The sequence below is a fragment of the Gorilla gorilla genome, chromosome 16 (assembly GCF_029281585.2).
Source record: "Gorilla gorilla gorilla isolate KB3781 chromosome 16, NHGRI_mGorGor1-v2.1_pri, whole genome shotgun sequence".
Classification (NCBI taxonomy): domain Eukaryota; kingdom Metazoa; phylum Chordata; class Mammalia; order Primates; family Hominidae; genus Gorilla; species Gorilla gorilla.
Window position 1 is genome coordinate 26,219,428 of NC_073240.2, and position 19,637 is coordinate 26,239,064.

Here is a 19,637-nt window from a genome sequence, read left to right on the forward strand (position 1 = left end):
GGACATCATTCCCCAACTCCTGCTAGCATTGTGAAAGAGCTCCAAATATTCAAATAATATAAACTTTTTTTCGTGGACATTTAGCTTACGAGTTTGTTTAAATATGTGGGAAAATTATGTTTAGATAATAGTATTGAAATGAGAATATAAGATACACATTGAATGATAAATGTGTATGAATTGTTCATTGTGCCTTAGGTAAGCCAGACAGTGAAATTAAATGTGTAATAGTTGTATTTTTTTGCATAATCTTGGAATGTAATTAGTTAAAAGCAAACACAGATTTTGAACATGAATCTGTTAAGCTTGTTAATGTAGTTGCTGTGGCTAAATAACTGGTTTCCTAGGGAAGCTTCTATTTGCTAGAATTTTATTCTGGAACAGTTGTTAGAAAGGAATTCTCAGGTCACCTTTTAAAGATATACACAATTCTGTATTCACTTTTTGAGTGCATAAGGGTAATAGAAAATGACATGGGAAGCGTTAATTAGAAAAAAAGGCATTTTGTTTATGTGCATTTGAGGATACAGTGTTTGAAATTTCTAAATAATTGTTTTATGACATTTTCTTGGTACATAGATATTGCTAACAATTAGTTTGCTGAAGTATATAGAAACATTTTAAGAAATGATTTTAGAAATATAATTGTTAAAGTACCTCTGAGTGATATATATTAAAAATCCTTTTATTTTGGTTTATTGCTATGGATGTTTTTCTGGGGGAACTTAATGTATACAACTTCTAACTAAGAAGTTTTATTAATGCTGCTTTATGTATGAAAGTCATGGATGTGGATGTTATTTTGTCAATGGTCTTTCTGTTAAAATTTACGTGGTGTAAGATTTTCTTTTCATGATGGAATTGCCAAAAAGGCCAGCCTCTAGAACACTTACATGTTAAGGGTGGGTGGGATTTGTATTACTTTGTGTATATAACCGACAGGATTGTGTTACTAAATCTTAACCAGCATAGAGATGGCTGACATTTTGCATTTTGGGGGACATTAAATTGTTACACAGTGATGTCATTGGTTACTGATAGGAGTGTCTAGACTCTTAGATGGCTTTGTTAGTATTAGGCAAATATTAGATGTGGATTTAGGAGATAAGAGGGTGGGGTGTTGGAGCCCTGTGTGCATATGAGCATATGTTGCAGGGCCTCCAGACTTAAATCCACGTGAAGATGTTGGTGGTGGTCTTACATATATGTTAACGTTACATTGTAAACAGGTAGACTACTTTCCTTTTGCTGGTGGGAGTGTTAAATCACCTCTCAGAACATTAATTCATTAAATTGGCCCTAAACATTAATTGATTGCTGGTGGATATGCTAAATATTTTTAACATCTATTTTTCTAAATGTATAGATGTCATTTTTAGTTCATAGGGGATAGAACCAGTTTTGCTTGCAAAAAGCAAACTGCTCACTGGATCATTGGGCTTAATTTTTAGGTTGTGGTAGATATAATAGAAATGTTCTTACAATTTGTAGTATAATACTATATATCTCTATAAATATGTATGTGACTGTTTTTCTGACAGATGCAACATGGTGGAAATGTCATCATAAATGTCGGTCTGCCTTTGTTTATAGTTTTCAGATGTGTATATGCAGTTTTTTATACAACAGAAAAATTGCCACGAGTCAAATAGCATAGGTTAGAAAAGTTCTCATTTGCCAAAAAAAGTGACTTTCATAATAGTGAGTTGTTTTTGATTTAAAATGTTTCTATCTGTAGAGGCATTTTATAAGTTTTTATGGGGATACTAGCAATGGGATGTGAAGCCTGAGTTCATTAGATCATTGGGTGATAATGGAACCCTTATGTGTATACAATATACGTGGTTATATGTTTTTTAAAGCATAGGAGCTATTATGTCTGCATGGTTCTAAATATATATACACACACGTAAACACATATCTATCTATCTATCTATATAGATAGATAGATAAATACATACATATGTAGTGAAAGCTTTTGTTCCCTCCCTCACATAGGCAGATTATTTATGTGTGTAAACAATTGAGCAGCTGAAGGGGAATTTTGTTACATGTGTATAAGACAGTCACAATATATAATTGTTTTGCTTTAATTGTTTAGTCTTTGATTTGTAGGAATTGCCAACACGTATATTTTTGTGTATGCAGGTTTATATATAAATACATATCACTGTATAAACCACATTTATTGTCATAGGATAGAAATATTCTTAAGTTGCCAGAGATACTGTATGGCTGCTAAATGTATAGTAGAAAAATGTTACCTTTTGCTTTTTAGCATCTGCATACAGATTACTAATAGGCGTATATTGTGACCAGTAAACCACTAGACAAGGGCATAAACACTTTAGTTTGATTAGTAGAATTGCTATGCCATGTTTATATGGGATTTATTTGGTTGATGCAGAGTATATAATTGTATCTAGAAGATAAATATTACAACAATATTTTTAATATGCAATTTCTGTCATATTTTTGGAAATATATTTTTTTTCAAAAGTAGAATCATTGTTGCCAATAGAGTTAGCATCTTTGTGTGCTTGTGAGGTTTGATTTTGAGGGTTTTCTTGGTTTTGTTTTGGGTTCTGGAGTTCTAAAAAATGAGATTGTCTTTGTCTAAAAAATTTTTATATAAAAATGTACATTTTTGTATTATTTTTTCTTATTCCAACCTAATTGGTGGCTTGTCCCTTCCTGTGTTTATTGGGCTGTTGGGTGCCTGGATAGAGCTGGAGACCATTTAACTGCTGTATGAATAATAGATAAGCGTCTTGAATAACATCTGAATTTCCTAGGTATGTAGAAACACCCACCATGCACATATATGAACATACAGAATATATGAATGTTAAAATACGGTGAAAACAATCTTTTGCCAACAGAAGTGTTAACCTTTACTTTTTAAAACAATTTGGTGTGTATGTAGAGGTTTATTTGATTGTTAGTTGTGTCCATGTATAATATGTCATCTACCTTTACAGATGTGCAGAAATTTGTTGTATTTGGTGGATATATTTTACTTAAAACTATAGGGGAGAAGCTTTTTATGTTTGTTGAAGTGAAATGGCATACCAAACCTGTGTGGTAGAGTGGGATTTTTAGATTGCTGTGTGTACAGTCAGGTTATATCTTTAAAATACCTATTCTTTATATATTAATATGTAGACATTGCTGATACATATGTATGTAAAAATCAGAGGTATTTTTATTAATATAGGCATTAGCTTCTTGATTCACTTGTTTGTTGGGAAGCACGTGGAGAAGGATGTTGAATACTTTGTCATTTCATCTCTGTGATGTACAGTTGTCATGTCAACCCTCCTATCTGCGGGTTTTGCATCTGCAAGCACATGCAGCTGGAAAGTACAGCATTGGCAGAATCTGAAACCCGAGTAAAGAGCACCTCATTTTCATAACCATGGGTTCTGAAGAGCTAAGGGAGTGAGTATGCACTGATTTTGGTATGGGGGTACGGTACAGGTACAAATCCCCGATGGATATCACTAGACAACTGTACAATCCTCTTTAGCTTTTTTTTTTGTTTTATGGACAGTGTGGACGTGCATATATTGCAAGCATCACTTTGTTAAACTATGCTTAACCCTGCAAATGATTTTAAGAGCTCTGTGTGGGTGGCTCTCTTGGGTTTACTATTAAATAGCTGTGTTTATCATAGTTGTTCTATAACATTTCAACTTTGTAAATATGTAGTTTGTTGATAAAGAGGATAGAGACATTTTTCTTTTGTTGATAGATTGTTCTTTCCCCTTTGCTTAGTCTTCATTGTGTTGCTGGGATTGTAAAAGACAAGTTACTTGCACATATTTAAGCTTATATATTAAATGTATATATGCTGTCATGTTAGAGAGGGAGAGTGGTTCCCTCCCCCACATTTTGATTTAAAAGTAAAAATTAATTTTTATTAAATTGTTTGGGTCAGTTTCATGTAAGAATAATCTCTATATTGAATGGTATATCTTGGCCGGGTGCGGAGGCTCACGCCTGTAATCCCAGCACTTTGGGAGGCCGAAGGGGGCAGATCACGAGGTCAGGAGTTCGAAACCAGCCTGGCCAATATGGTGAAACCCCATCTCTACTAAAAATACAAAAACTAGCCGGGCGTGGTAGTGCACATCTGTAATCCCAGCTACTCGGCAGGCTGAGGCAGAAGAATAGCTTGAACCCAGGAGGCAGAAGTTGCAGTGAGCCAAGATCGTGCCACTGCACTCCAGCCTGGGTGACAGAGTGAGACTCCCTCTCAAAAAAAAAAAAAAAGGTATATCTTATTTTCTTTGATGTACTGAGGTTCATGATGCAATTCATTCTTAAGCATATGCTATAGAATCTTTAAATTATATGGTTCTGTGTTCATTTGTGGCATGGCAATAACCAAGACAATTTAGTAAATAATCAGCAAATGAAATATTTAATTTTGAACATCTAGTATTTCTAGATGTATAGAGAGTCTCACGAAGTAGATTTTTTAAGTATCTTGTTGTAAATTTGTTAGTACTGTTGTCTTTTGCAATTAATGTGGCAATGAAATTGATTATTGATACACAGGCTCTTGGAGCTAAACAAAATTTATCATGTTTTAATTTGGATATTAGAAGGAGGAAATGAAAAGAGACTCTCTACCTTTTACCTGTTATTATATAGCTTACCATTATATCAGGTATGAATTGCATATTTTGAAAAACTTAGATTAAATGTCATGTAAATGCATTTAGTCTTTCCAGATACACTTCCTGATATCATAATTTTTATTTCCTGTTAATATTCAAGATATAAATGACTTCATTAAAGAGATTTTCTACTACCTCTAGGAACTATACAATATTCTGTATGTGTTCCCTTGGTTGCATGACAATATTCAAGACAACTTTGTAAATAATAGATAAAAAATTTTAATTTTTAACATCTAGTCTTTCTAGATGTATAGAGTCTCACAAAGTATAATTTTGTAAATAAGTCATTGTAAAATTTCATGGTTTCATTGTGTTTTGCAAATGTCTTGGCAATGAACTTGATAAAATTTTGGGCTTCTTGACCTATACATATTTTGGTATCTCTTTATTGGGTTGTTTAGTGTGAGGAAAAAGTTGAAAGAATGTATTTTCACCTTTGAATTGTAATCAGAAAGAAAATATATTTTAACCATTGTTTAGTGCTTCTGTTATATATTAAAAACTTCAGTCTTAATTTTTTAGTTACATTGTTGATAGGGCATTATATAAATATACTTTTATAGTCATTGTAGGAAATGTCTTTTATAAGGAAATATTTCTTCTACCTCTTTGAATTACACAGTTTTGTATTTACTTGGACTGCATGGCAACATTCAAAAAACACTTTAAATAACAGATAAAAATGACATTTTCTAAAGCTCTAGGTTTGCTAGATGCATGAAGTCTCAACAAAGTATAAATTTGTAAATATTACATTGTAAAATATCATAAATTGACTCCTTTAAGTGTTCAGTAGTACAATAGGTAATCAATAATTGGCCTCTTGGGACTGACTGTAACGTTTTGGTGTTTGTGTGTTTTGAGACAGAGCAATAGATTGCCTCCATATCTTTTAAACATTAAGGTCTCTTGTATAAGAAAAATAACCATTGTGGGGTTTTTGTGCATCTTATACTAATACGAAACAAACAAAACCCCCTGGATATTTTATCTTTAGAAAGATAGAGGAAGACAGGAGAAGGGCATGGTCATTGTAAATTGGATAGATATATTGAGTGTTAGAAGATTATTTAAATAATTGTTCTTTTGTTATTTGTACTCTTTGCAAATTTATTTAAATGCATGTTCATGTATATCATAAGTATATATTCACATGCATGTCTAAATTTAATTTAGTGGCATAGATCTATCTCAGGGGTATTAATCTTTCATTCGTGTACTGATTTGTGTTTTATTTTCATTTAAAAAATTGTGGAACCAGTGGCTGGGCATGGTGGCTCATGCCTGTAATCCCAGCACTTTGGGAGGCTGAGGCGGGTGGATCACCTGAGGGTCAGGAGTTCGAGACCAGCCTGGCCAACATGGTGAACCCCCATCTCTACTAAAACTGCAAAAATTAGCTGGGCATGGTGGTAGATGCCTGTAATCCCAGCTACTCGGAAGGCTGAGACAGGAGAATTGCTTGAACCCTGGAGGTGGAGGTTGCAGTGAGCCGAGATTGCACCATTGCACTCCACCCTAGGCAACAAGAGCAAAACTCTGTATAAAAAAAAAAAAATTAAAAAAAAAATTGTGGAACTAGTGTTTTATTTCTAAGCTTGCAGATATTTCTAGAATTCCACTTACTGTTACATCTAAATGTATGCTGATTTTTCATTAAATAATAAGCAGGTCTGTAAACATTTTCTTTTCTAACCTCTTTGCATATTTATATGAGTATAGAAAAACTGTGGTTATTAATATTTTTTACTTTTTGATAGCTTTTAAAAACTATCAGATATGTGATAATCAGATAGATTTCAAGTTTACTTACGGTGTAAATTAGGAAAATTTTTATAAAGATTCTATCCAGTATTGATCAAAAGTATAAATTGTGTGTCTTTTTAAGCAGCAGTTTGGCAATGACAATCAAATTGATACTATGTAAAAGTTTTGAAATGTTATAGCTGGCTACTGGGGTTTTTATCTATTCCAATTCTCGAAAATTTACCAAATATAGGTTGGCTGTAAAATCATAACTATCTGAGGTATCTGTCAATAAATCAAAGATTGCAATGATTATAGCTTCTTTAACATGAATGTAATTCTAACAGTAAAAAATTTCTATATGGAATATGTTTTGTAGTCCTAAATTGATACTTTATATCATTTTTCAGTGAACAAGTAGTTGTTTACAGGTGTCTGTGCATATGTCTCTAGTTTTTCTAACTAAAATATTAATAGTTAAGTCTAAAAATATGAATTATACGTGGGGCTTGTTATTCTGACATTTAATACTTCAGCGTGGTGATAATGGTGATATAATATACTGTTTGAAATTGTAACACGAGTTAAAATCAAAAGATTGATATGTACATATTTGTATATTGCTACATGACAAAAATCTAGGAAGAATATGATTCACATGAAAATTCTTTGGAAGGACGTGACAAACTTTTAACAGTCCTGTATAGTGAAAGGAGAATAGAATGACTACTTCTACTTTCTGTATCTGAAATTTTCAAAAGCTATTTCAAAATGAACATTTAAACAACAGGAAATTTTAGAGACAACCACTTTGTGCCTGTCTTCATCCTTGACATTCAACATCCTAGGAACAATGGGCTGTTGTATTCAACTTCTTATTCCCAACAGCCATTATGAATGGTTTTTGATGGATCTCACAAAGAGCATGTGATTTAGACATTAATGCAGCGACTACCATGAAACAGAGTATTGGATTACCTAAGGAAAGAAGCAGAAGATGGAATTTGAGGTAGGTGTCAAACAGTGAAATTTCGTTTGAGAAACAGATGAGTGAAAGAAAATAGTAACTGAAACATTCATTCTATAAGGAGAGTACATTTTAATACTGGCGATGCTGTATTTGTGGGTACTGACTAGATCAAGATGTTAGAGGAGGTGTCTCTTGGGATAAGTTGGAAGTTATCCTTCATTAATTTGGTATAAACTGAAAACAGATTGCTTCTTTCCTTTTAAAGTGGTTGAGTCTCTGATGGGTTTAAAGTAGGCCTTTGGGGATTTATAGGTCATTCAAAGTTAGCAGGGGAAAATTTTAAATATTCTCTGCATCTTTCTAAAAGGTGTGGTTTACAGTTGGTGAGAAAGTGAAATGGTTGCTGGTTGAACTTGATTTTCTCTATTCACTATGCCTGGCTAGCCTAAAATTATCCTAATGGGTATGTTCAGGTGCCTGATTTGTATCTAAATGTTTCTGTATTGGATACTGTTTTTCTTAGGCAATCAGGATGAGTGAAAAATTTATTTGCAGCTGACCTGCAAATGGAATTATCAGGAACATCCCTTTCTCATGGAGTCCCTTAATTTACAAGTTAACTGCAAACATAGGTAAGAAGGTTCTGGTGCTATTTGGGGGTGAGGTATTGGTGAGATTTTGCCTAAGCTCAGGAAAATAATACTGGTACAGGTGTATTTCTTCGCCACCTTGGAATTATCAAATGAGTTGGTCTTTAAAATATATTTTATCAAAGTGAAGGTATAGTTTGGTTCCCAGACCAAACTGAGGGTCGGGCTGCTATTTCTCGTGCCCCAATAATGAGATGCAGATGAGCATGGGAGGAAGAGTTAGAGCTAGTTACAGGAAGAAGGCCTGGAAATTGTCACCACACCAACTCAAAATTACAAAGTTTTTCCGAACTTATATACCTTCTAAGCTATATGTGTACATGTAAGTGTGTATCTAAAGACATAAGTGATCTATAACTAAGGTCTGAGTCTTCGAGACGTTCCTTTGGAGCCTCAGTAAATTTACATTAATTTAAATGGGTCCGGGTGCTGAGGTGATTACCATTATCTTGTTTCCTACTAAATCATGGAGGTTTGGGGAGTTCCTTTAAAACCCCAATAAACTTGTTTGTGGAGGCCTGGAGAGTTTCTTGAGACCCCTAATAAAACTTGTTTAATCGTGCTTTAAGGTTCAAGAGAGGCCTAGGTAAAACTTGGTGGGCTTTTGTGGCATTCCAACCTTTGTATAACAAAATGGCTCTTTCAGCTTTTAGTATTTAACTTAACCACTCCGTCAATACTGAAACAGTTGTTATGGAGGCCTGCATTAGTGGGACCTGGCCTGCCACAGGTGCGCGCGCACACACAGATGAGAGTACTTTTAATTAGTTTACTTATCTATGGTCAAACACGACAGTATAACTAATAAAAGAAATGACCAGGCATCTAATTACTAGAAATTATAAAATTGACAATATGTGTGTTTTCATAAATGTACAGTTTTCACAAAATGTTTTCACATACAGTTCTTTGATAAAGGGTGAAGTTCATGGAAACCACAGAAAGATGCTGATACTGTAAACTATTAAAGTCATTACCGAGGTTGTAAGTTGACTTTGCTATAGGATTGATAATGGGAAGTGTTTCTAAATGTTAACATAACCTGTAATAAAGTTCAACATGAGCATTCACTTAACCTGCTGCCTTAGCTGTTTCATTAGAGTGGTATATATCTCACCTTACAGTGTTTCTTCTTTTTCCTTGTCAGGAGATGATAGTTCCAAGAAGGAACATTTTATCGTCTTTGTTTTTAATCTCAAGAATGGTACCTACCATCAGTGAATGACCTGTTGCAGTGCTTTCATTGAAGTGTTCTTCATTCCCTCAGCAATATGATTGTAAGGGCAGTTGAGTGCTAACTTGACTGGGAGAGGGGCGGTTTGGTTAGACAGGACTTGATATATTCTGTTTTTCATAAGCTTGATGTTTTTTTCTGGCAGCTACTTGACATTCAGATCTGGTTGGTTATATATTGCTATGTAATAAATTATCCTGAAACAGGGGCATAAAACAATATTGTTATGTCCATGGATTCTGTTGGTCTGACCATGCCCAGGACAGTTTAGGAATTGTATCCTCTCCAAAGTTTCATTGTAGCTTCTGTGTTTTTAGTATAGTTACTATTTCTTTCTCATCAAATAGGCTGAACTCCTTTTGTTATTATCATTTAAATATTTAGGCATTGTTGTCATGTATATTGTGCATAAATGCATGTATACTGCAGATAATAATTCTGTATGTGAACAAGTGACCTAGAGGTAAAGGAATCCAAATACAAAGACGTTGTGTGGATAATGTGGGAGAGGTCAGTTTTTCACAAGACATAGGAAAGAGGCTGGGCGTGGTGGCTCCTGCCTGTAATCCCAGCACGAGGCCGAGGTGGGTGGGTCGGTCACTTGAGGTCAAGAGTTCAAGAACAGCCTGACCAACCTGGTGAAACCCCGTCTCTACTAAAAATACAAAATTAGCTGGGTGTGGTAGTGTAATCCCAGCTACTTGGGAGGCTGAGGCAGGAGAATCGCTTGAACCCGGGAGGTGAAGATTGCAGTGAGCCAAGATCACACCATTGCACTCCAGCCTGGGCAACAAGAGTGAAACTCCATCTCAAGAAAAACAAACGACAATAACAACAAAAAAGAAGGAAAGAGAGCTAACATCTGACCTCCTTTATTATTAGAATACTCCAAAAGGAATTTTGATCCACATGCTCTTTCTTCGTAATAGAATGAATGTTGCATGTCATTTTACAGACAAATTTTATTAGTTCTTGCTGATGATATAAACTTTGCTTCTAACCTTTTCCCATTTTCCCAACTGTGTCTCTCAGGTGATGACTGAAAAAGGGAAACTGTGCCACTATTTGTACCATCATTTTCACCAAAATCTAAAAATGCTTTTTATGACGTATGGAGACATTCTTCATGTTTGTTTCAGTGGACACTCCTTGCAGATGTAAAAAACTGAGAAAACTCACTTTTGGAAAGTGACCTAAAGAGTGTCATTGAAGTGAATTTTAAGTAGGCACGATGATTGTTTTCATGGTTGCTGTTGGATCATATCTCAGGAGCTGGAATGACAGACATTATTGAACAAAGAAATCAGGATAGTGGAACTTAAAGGGCTTCATCTCAGTGCTTTCATAAGTATGAAGTGCATATATTTATAATTTTCACTAATCACAGGGTAAATATAAAATTGATTCATTAAAAATGTTTCATAAGAATTAAAAGGACATAGAATTTTGTGAAATGTAGTATTTTTACTTAAGTGCCTTTTCTCTACTTCTACCCCACAGCCAATTTTTTATAAACCAGTTGATACATAAGTAGTTTTAGGGGGATGATACATTACGTATACATTTTCTATGTAGTAAACATGTATGTGTATGTGTGTGGGTGTGTGTCTAATTACTTTGTTGGACTGATTCCTGTGGTTTGGAACTGCTGGGGCCAAGTTTATGCAAAAATCTACATTTTTGAGTAAACTCCCCATGACTCTAGTAAGTTTCCACAGTATTTGAGAATTCTTTATTTCCTAAAGCTGTACAAACATCAGATAATCAATATTTGTAAGGATCGATAATATAATTTATAATGAAATTGCTTTATCAGCTATTAATGTTAACTACATCATCTTCATATAGCCTTATAACTCATTTGTGCTATTCCATTTTCCTCTGTTCCTTTTATTTTCACTTCCCTTGTAATGTTAGTCTCTTTGTACTGATTTCTGAAGAGTTCATTTATGATTAAAGATGTTAACATTTTGTCTAGAATTGCAAATATGTTTTTTCTCATTTACTATGGTGTTTTATTTTTTGGTTATACAGAAGTTGTATATTGAAATATAATCTTGTTCTGTTTTATGACTTTGGAGTTTTGTGGTTTTTTAAAACATGTTTACATTAGTATCATTTATTTGTATTGCCTTCTATTTCAGCAGTTAGTTTGTCATTTCTTTTTCCATTAATCATCATTCTGGTGTTAATGAATGCATTAAATATTTAAAGTACTCCCTTAGACCTGTGTAGTTATCTGTTAAGTTCTACCATAAAGAAAATTTCCAGGTAAAATTGGCTACATTTCTGTTAACTTGCCTTACCATTTTATTGACACTTTAATAATTACTAATGATTTATACTGTCTTATCTATTCCATTGAGTTCTGTCTCATTTCTCTTCTTTTTCAGAATATTCCCTGTGTATACTTGCATTTTTTTCTATCAATTGACGCTTACAATTATTTTTGCAAGTTGGAAAAAAATGCAGTATTAATTTCATTTGCAACAAATTTAATAGATTAATTAGGAGAGAATAGATATCTTTAAAATTGAGTCTTCTGTCCAACTGCAAGGTAGGTCTTTCTATTTTTAATGGAATAATAATTTGGGGATATTGCTAGTGCAGTTTTTTAAAGTATTTTTTAATACTAGGCATTTTTTAGTTATTTGTTAATTTAGTGATTTGGATTAGTCATTCAACTTGTCTAATTGATATGTGAAAACTTTTTGTATGTCTTTTCTAGTAATCTTTACTGAATTTCTAAAATTATGACTTTCTTGAACAATTTGTCATTTTAATTATCTTGATTAAAGTACATTTGTAAGTACTTCTAGGATATATGGAAGTAGAAAGTATACTTGGCAATTGGACTGTTAATTGCAATCCCTTTAGGTCATGGTTGTTTTTGTTCTTATTGGTATTTTAGTAATCTTTTAGAAGAAAGATGTTTTACCAAATTTGGTGACAGGTTTAATAAAATTTCTTTTCGTATAGTTGAAAAACTTGTTCTTATAATTATTAAGGTTAAAATTAACATATTCCAAAATTGAACATTATTCCATCCCATGAATGAAGTAAATTATATTTTAGTATATACTGCTTGATTATAGTTGTTATAATTTCATTTGGAATTTCTGAAATGATTCCTAAACAAACAGCTTTATACTTGTTCTGTTGTCAGAGGTTTTTAATGTTTTACTGGCTCTTTGAAACCATTTTGAGTATTTCTGGCACAGACTAGAAACAAGTAATATTTTTCTTTAATTATTTTGAAATGTTGGCTTAAAAAGGTGTTGAAATAATAGCGTGCGTTTTTTTTTTTAAAGTTATTTATCTTTTGTCCAAAATCAACTAAGCATTTATGCAAGCATGTGTTTTTTGGAACCCTTTTTTCTATTTCCTTGTTCTTTGTGTTTGTCTTTATGCCAGTATCACAGTGTTTTGATAATTGTAGCTTTGTAGTTAACATTTTGAAATTGAGAACTGTGACTCTTCCAGCTTTGTTCTTTTTCAGGTTTGTTTTGCTCATTTCAGTCCTTTGAAACTCTGTATGAGTTTTAGGATTTTTTTTTTAATTTTTGCAAAAAATGTCATGGGAAGTGTACTAGGGATTGAGTCTGCACATTGCTATGAGTATTACTGACGTGAACAATACTAACTCTTCCAGTCCATGAACATGGGATGTCTTTTTATTTATGTCATTTATTTCTTTCAGAAATGGTTTGTAAATTTCATTGTACAAAAAATTTTCTTTGATCTTACTGGTTAAGTTACTTTCTAAGTATTGTATTTTTAAAATGCTATTGCAAGTGGAATTGTTCTTTGAACTTCCTTTGTGAATTGTTCATTGCTATTTTTGCATGCTGAATTTGTAGCCTGGTATTTTGTGGAATTTATTAGTTCTGAGATTTTTTTTTTTATGCTCCCAAGGAAAATTTTAGCCCGTAATAATTTTTTTGGAGACATAGTCTCACCGTTGCCCAGGCTGGAGTGCAATGGCACTATCTCCCAGGTTCGAACAATTCTCCTGCCTCAGCCTCCTGACTAGGTGGGATTACACGTGTCTGCCACCACGCCTGGCTAATTTTTCTGTTTTTAGTAGAGATGGGGTTTCATCATGTTGGCCAGGCCAGTCTCGAACTCCTGAGCTCAAGTGATCCTCCTCCCTTGGCCTCCAAAAGTGCTGCAATTACAGGTGTGAGTCACTGTGCCCGACCAGCCTATAAAATTTTAGTGGATGCCAAGAGAGATACTTCTGCTTCTTTTCTGACTTGGGTGTCATTTCTTTCTTTTTGTTACTTGATTGCTGTGGCAAGGATTTGTAATACTATGTTGAAAAGAAGTGGCGAAAGCAGGCATCCTTGCTTTGTGATTGATACTAGAGGAAATCCTTTTAGTGTTTAACCTTTGAGAATAATGTTTGTTTTGAGTTTTTCTTTATAGCTTTTATTATGGTGATGTGATTTCATCTATTCCTAATTTGATGAATGTTGAATTTTTTATTCCTTAGTCTTTCTCTTGCTTTGGTAAGAGGGTAATGCTGGCCCCATAAAATGTGTTGGGGAGTGTTTCCTCCTTGAATTTCTTAGAAAAGTTTGAAAACACTTGTTATTTGTTAAGTAAGTATTTATTTGATGGAAGATTTTTTTTTTTTTTTTGAGACGGAGTCACGCTCTGTCGCCCCAGGCTGGAGTGCAGTGGCGCGATCTCGGCTCACTGCAAGCTCCACCTCCCGGGTTCATGCCATTCTCCTGCCTCAGCCTCCCAAGTAGCTGGGACTACAGGTGCCCGCCACCACACCCGGCTAATTTTGTGTATATTAAGTAGAGACGGGGTTTCACCGTGTTAGCCAGGATGGTCTTGATCTCCTGACCTTGTGATTCGCCCGCCTCAGCCTCCCAAAGTGCTGGGATTACAGGCGTGAGCCAGTGCGCCTGACCGGAAGATTTTTCATTAATAATTCAGTACTGTTAATAGTTTCATGTGTGTGGTTTTGTTTTGGTGGCCTTTAGTTTCCTAGGTTTGTAGGAATTTGTACATTTCGTCTAGATTATCTAATTTTTTAACCTTCACTTGCTTATAGTACTCTTACAATCTCTTAGTTCTGTAGACTTTATGTTTCTGATGGTAGCAATTTGAGTCTGCCCTCTTTTTTTCTGGTCCACTTAGCTGAAGGTTTGTCAGTTTTCTTGATTTTTGTTTATGAAGAACCAAGTGGTTATTTTGTGTTCATTTTCTGTTTTATTCATCTCTATATCATTCTTTATGTCCTTCCTTTTCCTCTTTTTGTTTACTTTGCTTGTGTAATTCTTTAATTTGTACAGTTGGTTGATTTGAAATTTTTTTCATGTTACATTTATAGGTGTAAGATTCATAAGAAAAAATGTTTTATTTTCATTTTCATTCATTCCCACATATTTTCTAATTTTCCTTATAACCTCTTGGTGTACTAGTTGTTTGTGTTTTCTCATGTCCACAAATGTGTGACTTTTCCAAGGCTTTCCTTCTGTTACTGATTTCTAAGTTCATTGTCTTGCTGTGGTCAGAGAAGAGGCTTCTTTTTCTGTCTGTTTTTTCAAAATTTATTGAGACTGAATTTGTGAATTAACTACATTTGTTTTGAAAAATATCTCATGCACTTGAAGGGGAGTGTGCATTTTGTTGTTCAGAGATTGTTGTGTGCATATCTGTTAGATATAATTGATTTATTGTGATATTACACACTTCTATTTTCTCTTTTTTTGTGGGGTGAGGGGTGAGACAGAGTCTGGCTCTATCCCTCAGGCTGGAGTGCAGTGGCGTGATCTCGGCTCACTGCAACCTCTGCCTCCCAGATTCAGGCGATTCTCCTGCCTCAGCCTCCCAAGTGGCTGGGATTACAGGCACCTGCCACCACACCTGGTTAATTTTTGTATTTTTAGTAGAGACAGGGTTTTGCCATGTTGGCCAGGGTGGTCTCAAACTCCTGACCTTGTGATCCACCTGCCTCGGCCTCCCAAAGTGCTGGGATTACAGGCGTGAGCCACCACACCTGGCCCACACCTCTATTTTCTTGATTTCTGGTTATTCTACCCATCATTGAGAGTAGGTTCTTGAAGTCTATATTTCTTAGTGAGGAAATGTCTATTTCTCCCTTCCTTTATGTCAGTTTTTGTTTCGTATATTTTGATGGTTTACTAGGATCATAAATGTTGGTCATCTTTATCTTGTAATTTTTATTAATGTATAACGTACATTTTTGTTTGTTGTAACATTTTGGATTAAAAGTCTGTTTTGTCTGACTTTAGCAGTCTACAAAATAACTGCTTCTGTAACACCTTCACTCCTACCCCTTTCAGTTGATGCTACAAAATTATATGTTTAACATATTGTGTATATATATATATTTGAGATGGAGTCTTGCTCTGTCACCCAGGCTGGAGTGCAGTGGCGTGATCTGGGCTCACTGCAAGATCCGGCTTCAGGGTTCATACCATTCTCCTTCCTTAGCCTCCCGAGTAGCTGGGACTACAGGTGCTCGCCACCACGCCTGGCTAATTTTTTTGTATTTTTAGTAGAGACGGGGTTTCACCATGTTAGCCAGGATGATCTTGATCTCCTGACCTCGTGATCCACCCGCCTCGGCCTCCCAAAGTGCTGGGATTACAGGCTTGAGCCACCATACCCGGCCCAAAATATATTTTTTAAAATTTATTTTTTGTTAAATTTTTTAGAAGATAACTTGTAGAGTTATAATTAAAGTTACAGTAATATTTACTGGTTTTTTGCCTAATGTGTGGTTTTATAATTGATCAATTCAAGTCATGTAGAATCTAAAAAAGGCAACAGGCTGGGCATAGTAGCTCATGCCTGTAATACCCAGCACTTTGGGAGGCTAAGGAAGGAGGATTGCTTGAGACCAGGAGTTTGAGACCAGCCTGTGCAACATAGCAAGAGGCTGTCTCTACAAAACAAATTTTAACAACAAAAAATAGCTGGGTATGGTGGCATATTCCTGTAGTCCCAGATACTCAGGAAGCTGAGATGCAAGGGTCTCTTGATCCCTGAAGGTTGAGGCTACAGTGAGCCATGATGATGCCACTGCATTTTAGCCTGTGCAACAGAATCAGAGCCTGTTTCATAATGAAAAACAAGCGGAGGGACAGTACACCATTATTAACCTCTCATAATTGCTCAATTATTTACCTTTAACCACATCTTTATTTCTTTATAGGGCTTCCATTTACTATTTATTTCAACCTTCAGGAGTCTTTTCAGTGTTTCTGTTTGGTGGGGGAGCAGATCTAATGTAAACAAACTCCTGTTGTTTGTACATCTGGGAACGTATCAATTTCTCCCTTTTTAATTAACAGTTTTGTTGGATATTAGATTCTTAGTTGAGTATTTTTTTTTTAACACATTGAATGTGTCAGTCCACTACCTTCTGGCCTTATGAGAAATTGACTGATAATCCCTGTTACATGATATCATTTTTCTATTGTTGCTTTCAGAATTCTTTCTCTTTTGCTCTTCATAGTTGAAAGATATTGTGTCTCATTGTGGGTCTTTGAGTTCATCTTGCTTGGAGTTTGTTGAGGTTCTTATATGTTAGTATTCATGTCTTTCATCAAATTTGAGAAGTTTCCGTCTAGAATTTCTTCAGATATTCTTTCTATTGCATGCTTTCTCTTTTCTGGGAATCCTGCATCGTTTGTATTGGTTAGCTTGGGTGGTGGACCAGAAGCTGTTTAGACTGTTACCTTTCTTCAATATTTTTTCTTTTTGTTCCTCAGAATTGATAAAATTCTGAAGTTTGCTGATCTTTTTTGTTGCCTGCTGAGATAATGCATTTGAATCCCTGTAGAAAATTTTTCATTTCAGTTAATTGAATGTTTCATGTTCCAGAATTTCATTTGGGGTTCCTTTTTGAAAGTTTTTTTATTTTTGATTATTGATCCTTCCATTTTGCTCATGCATCATTTTCTTAACCTTCTCTATCACTTCCTTTAGTTCTTTGAGCAACTTTAAGACAGTTGTTTTAAAAGCTGCTTACCTGTCTTACCATCTTTGAGATCAGAAGTGGTAAACTGATGAGAGCACAGCCTCTCAATGTTTGTATAACAGAGTGGTGTGTTTTGTTTTTTGTTTATGCCTACCGTCACTCCTTCTGCAAGCTGTATGTAAGTTGTCCAAGAAATGTGTACAGCTACCTTGCGTGAGGGTGTAGGAGCTAGGGATAGGTAATTTGTACTTTGCTAAGAGTTGTTGTTGAGTGAGATTAACCTCAATAAACCTGAATTTAGGGTTAATACAATCCTCCAGAGTTCCAAACCAGTTATATCATACCGATTATTCTGGTGTATTTATCATCTCAGGGGGAGAAAGAGTTCTGTTGCATCCTGCTCTGCCATACTCCCAGAATCCTCAGGTCACCAGTTTTTTAGTTTGTTTGTTTTGTTTTGTTTTGTTTTTGTTTGGATACAGTTTCTCATTCTGTCTCCCAGGCTGTAGTGCAGTGGCACTATCATAGCTCACTGCAGCCTCGACTTTTTGGGCCCAAGGGACCCTCTTGCCTCAGCCTTTTGAGTAGCTGGGACTATGGACATGCCCGAATAATGTTTCTTTTTTAAAGAGATGGGGTCTTACTACATTGCATAGCCTCATGTCGGACTTCTGCACGCAAGCAGTCCCCCAGTCTCAGCCTCACAACGTCCTGGGATTCTAGGCGTGAGTCACTGTGCCCAGCTTGTTTTACAGTAGTGAAATGAATCTGCCCATTTATACTTTCTGATTATCAATGAAAGTTGTGTTCTATAATTTTGTTGCTTTTCAGTTGTGATAGTTTATGCATCACATAAAATTTGCCATAGTAACCAGATTTAATTGTACTACTCATTAGCATTAAATGCACTCACAGTGTTGTGTAACTAACACCATATTCAAAACTTTTGTCATCTTAATTGGAAACTCTATACCTGTTACTCTAATCCCTAGTCCCTTGTCTCTCTAATCATGTTTTCTGCATTTGATTTTGCCTATTGTAGGTATTTCTTACAAGTTGAATCACATAGTATGTGTTTTTTGGTTCCTGGCCTATTTCACCTAATGCTTTCAAGTTTCATGTAATACATGAGAACTTCATTTCTTATTATGACCGAGTAAATCCATTTTGTGTACGTATACATGTGTGTATATATGAGTGTGTGTGTATACACATATAACACATTTTTTATCCATCTGCTAATGGATAGAATTTTAAATCTATTCCTCTGCTAATGGACATTTTATATGCCAGTGCTCACCAAAACATTCAGTGTCCATTAAGAGATGAATACATTTAAAAATATGTCCATTAATATTTGAGTGAGCATTGGCATACAAATATCTGAGTTCATGTCTTCGTATCTGATTATGTATATAGGGTAATGAAATTGCTGAGTTATGTGGTAATTTAATGAACTCACTTTTTGAGGAAATATTTGTTATTTATTATGAGAAATTGAAGTCACCAAAAATGAGAACTGAATAATGAACCTTCTGATATCTAGCAACTAGAGTTAATAACTATGAACATTTTGCCATATTTTGAAAATTACAGTTACCATGGTGATTTAATCCTGAATAGGTTTATATTTTTATGTATCAATTTTTAAAATAATCACAATATCCTATCTCTACCTAGTAAAATTTACTAAAATCCCTATGTGTCTTCTAAACACACAAAGAAAACAATTCTCATTTAAATTTCTCAAGGTTGTGCATGGTGTCTCAAGCCTGCAATCATAGCATTTTTGGAGGCCAAGGCATTTTGCTTGAGCCCAGGAGTTCCAGATGAGCGTAGGCAAATAGTGAAACCTGTTTTCACAGGGGAAAAAAAATGAGGTATGGTGGCATGCACTTGTGAACCCAATTATTTCAGAAGCTGAAGCAGGAGGATCACTTAAGCAGTAGGCTACAATCACAACACTGAACTCCAGGCTGGGTAACAGAGTGAAACATTGGCTCAAAAATATAAAAAATTCTCAGTTGTGCGAATGATACAACAGTTTTTTGAGCAAATCTGGATCCAAGTGAGTAATTCACTTTTATCTAGGCTATTTTTATGTTAGTCTTGACTGTATTAATTTATTTTCAATCTTAAATCTCTTTTAATTAAGGTATGAAAGTCGACCCTTTTTTGGTTCTATATTTAAGTAATTTTTTAAAAAATCTTGAATTAAAAACATTATTTAGAAGTAACTTTCATATTCTACTGGATTTCTTATTTGCTGGTTTTTTTGGGGGGATTGAGTCTACCCTTTATTTTTAGCATTCTGAATGAATTTTGGTGAGCTACTGTGGTCCAAAATATATATTGTGTATACACAATACATAGTCTGAATTCT

At 34.7% G+C, this 19,637-nt stretch overlaps 1 protein-coding gene across 1 annotated transcript in view; it reads left to right on the forward strand.

Annotated features, from left to right (window-relative positions):
* The window catches only part of LOC129527076 (uncharacterized), a 94,581-nt gene that overhangs the window by 12,324 nt on the left and 62,620 nt on the right, over window positions 1–19,637 (forward strand). The gene's annotated exons all lie outside the window — the stretch shown is intronic.